Source organism: Alexandromys fortis, unplaced genomic scaffold, assembly GCF_014885135.2.
Source record: "Alexandromys fortis isolate MF-2015 unplaced genomic scaffold, M_Fortis_MF-2015_v1.1 scaffold_132, whole genome shotgun sequence".
Lineage (NCBI taxonomy): Eukaryota > Metazoa > Chordata > Mammalia > Rodentia > Cricetidae > Alexandromys > Alexandromys fortis.
This window is the reverse complement of record NW_026068055.1, coordinates 4,328,261-4,331,336: the sequence shown is the minus strand read 5'-3', so window position 1 is coordinate 4,331,336 and position 3,076 is coordinate 4,328,261. Positions and strand designations below refer to the sequence as shown.

At 42.2% G+C, this 3,076-nt stretch overlaps 1 pseudogene; it reads left to right on the top strand.

The window, feature by feature from the left end:
• The first annotated feature begins 1,900 nt into the window (after window positions 1-1,900).
• LOC126487173 (40S ribosomal protein SA-like) lies at window positions 1,901-2,725 on the top strand (annotated as a pseudogene).
• The last annotated feature ends 351 nt before the right edge of the window (window positions 2,726-3,076 follow it).

Below are 3,076 nucleotides of genomic sequence, written 5' to 3'. Positions count from 1 at the left end.
ATGCTAATTGTAAAATGGAAGCTATCGTAGCCATCTGTACAGATGCAAAGTTTCTTCTGTCATCCTTTTTTTCTTTAATTTTTTTTTCATTTTACATACTAGTCCCAATATCAGCCCCAGTTCCCCCTCCCTCCCTTTCTCCTGCCCCCTACTTCCTCAATTCCACTCCCCCTCCACTCTTCAGGGGGGTAAGACCTCCCTTGGGCAGTCAACAAAGTCTGTTATATCAACATGAGGCAGGACCAAGCCCCTTTGCCTTTAGGAAGGCTGAGCAAGTTATCCTTCCGTAGAGAATGGGCTCCCAAAAATCAGTTTGTGCATGCAGGATAATGGAATCTATTGTACTTTTTTAAATTGTGAAATGTCATGCTACTTTGTTCCTATACATCATGTCAAATGTGATCCTAGGCTTCAGTTCTCAGCTGAAGAGTAATAAAAACAAGTCTGTGGCGGGGATGAAAGGAGAAGTGGCATTGGTGTGCTTAACGCAGCACAACGGTCCAAGAGTTTTTCATCCTGTATTAAAAATAAAGCAAGATTCTCTACTTATCATGAACACAGCTGAAAAATAAGTTGTTCAGCCTTACACAATTGCTTTGAAAGCTGTCTCTCTTCATCTGTAGTGGTTTGAATGAGAATGGCCCCAGTAGGCTCATATACTTGAATGTCTAGTCTCTGGTTGGTGGACTGTTTAGAAAAGGATTGAAGTTGTGGCTTTTTAGAGGAAGTGCATCACTGGGAGTGGCCTTGGGGGTTTCAAAAGCCTAGACCAGGCACAGTGCCACCCTCCCCTTCCTGTGGATCACAGCTTAAAGCTCTCAGCTATTACTGCAGCACCATTCCAGTCTGCTTTTCACCATGATAATACACTAAACCTCTGGAACTATAAGTGAGTCCCCAACTAAATGCTTTCTTTTATTAGAAATGCCTTGGTCATGTCTCTTCACAGCCACAGAAGAGTGACAAAGATATCATCCCACTCTGAAATATTCTGGCTTGATCATTTAGTTGCCTTTTGTTTTCAAAAGACAAAATTTGGAAAGGGGGGATTACTCAGACATCTGTTCTAACTCTTGTCCCATCACTACCTCTGAAGGAAAGGTCTTCAGCAAAAATATTCTTAAGAGCAAGAAACACAACAAGAGTACAACATAAGTCTGACTCTCTACAAACTGTCTTTAACAATATTCCAAAATGATACATTAAATGATTGTGATGTCTAATATTGGTTATTAACTTGATTACATCTGGAATAAACTAGAAACCTAAGCAGCTGGATACACTGGAACTGATTTTCTTGAGTACATCATTTGAGGTTGCAAGACCTACCCTAAATCTAGCCCACAGCTCTGGGAGGTGGCCAACGTAAAAGACAAGGAAGAAGGAAGTTTTGCTTTTTGCCCGTTTACCCTGTCTTAAAGGTAAGTTCATGTATCTTGCTCCTGAGACATTACTATCATCAGATCCCACTTCTTCGAGATTCCAATTAAAGTGAGGCTTTCAATCTTGTGGCCTAAACTACTAGATTCATGGCTTTTGCACCAGGAAACATTACTGTTGGACTCACCAAACTACAAGCAGCTGTAAGCTACTCTAAGAAATTCCCTTTTAATATATATTTATATGTATATATTTTAAATATATGTATGTATGTGTGTTCTATTTGTTCTGTTGCTCTAAAGAACACTGACTAATACAATGATTAAATGAAATGTAAGCAGAATCAAATGCAGCAGCTGACAGCAAGTCAGTAATTAATTGTAGTTACTAATTAAAACTAATGTTGATTAACCATGTTTTCATACTTAAAATTACTCATCCATCTTTTTGTGCTGCCCACGAACAGGTCCATATGGTGTTGTTCTTGATTCCCATCATAACTTAAAAGGAAACTCATACAATGTCTGGAGCCCTTGATGTCCTGCAGATGAAGGAGGAAGAGGACCTCTAACTCCTTGCCACGGGAACCCACTTAACTGACTTCCATACAAAGTAGTATAGCTAGACAAGGAAAAGTGATGATTTCTACATTATAAATCTGAAGAAGACCTGAGGAAGGCTGTTGTTCACAGCTCAGACAATTGCTACAAACTGCAAGCCCTGCTGATGTCAGCATCTAGGAACACCCAGCCAGCTGTGCTGAAGTTTGCTGCTGCCCCTGGAGCTACTCCAATTGCTAGCTGCTTTTTGCCTGAGATCTTCACTAACCAGATCCAGGCAGCCTTCAGAGAGCTACAGCTTCTGTTGGTGCCTGATTCCAGGGCTGACCCCTAGTCCCTCCCAGTCATTTTGACAATTTGCCCACCATTGCTCTGTGTAACGCAGACTCTCCTCTGTGTTATGTGGGCATTACCATCCAAATGGCAAGGAAACTCACTCAGAGAGTATGCTGCCCTGAATTCTGGCTAGTAAAGTTCTCTGCATGTGTGACACTGTCTTCTATGAGCATGGGAGGTTGTATCTGATCTCTGCTTCTACAGAGAGCAAGAGGAGACTGAGAAGGAGGAGAAGTCTGCTGCTGAGAAGGTTGTGACCAAGGAGCAATTTCACAGAGACTAGATTACACTAGCTCCTGATTTCTATGCTAGTCAGCCAGTGGTAGCAGATGGGTCTGAAGGAGTGCAGGTGCCCTCTGCATCTATCCAGCAGTTCTCCCGCTGAAGACCCAAGTGCCCAGTCAGTCACAGAGGATTGGTCAGCAGCTTCCAGAGCATGGGCCAAATGAACTGGAGCTACCACAGAGTAGTCCTGAACTGTTTGTTAGACACATGAGCAAAGTAAAAGAAGGTGAAGGAAAATAAAGTTCCAAATGCTGAAGAAAACAGAATAAATAAGCCTTCTAAACACAACAGGACCAGCACTCATGTGAACTCACAGAGCCTGACACAGCACACACAGGGCCTTAACGGGTCTGCACCAGCTTTGTCCAGGCACTGATAAGACAGTGTCACATGACCCCATCTGTAACACAGAAACTATCTCCAATTGATAACCACTTGTAAATGAAAATTTAATTTTCTCCATGAGATTCTCATTGGGGGAACAAACTATACTTCAGGATAGGCTGCACTCTCAG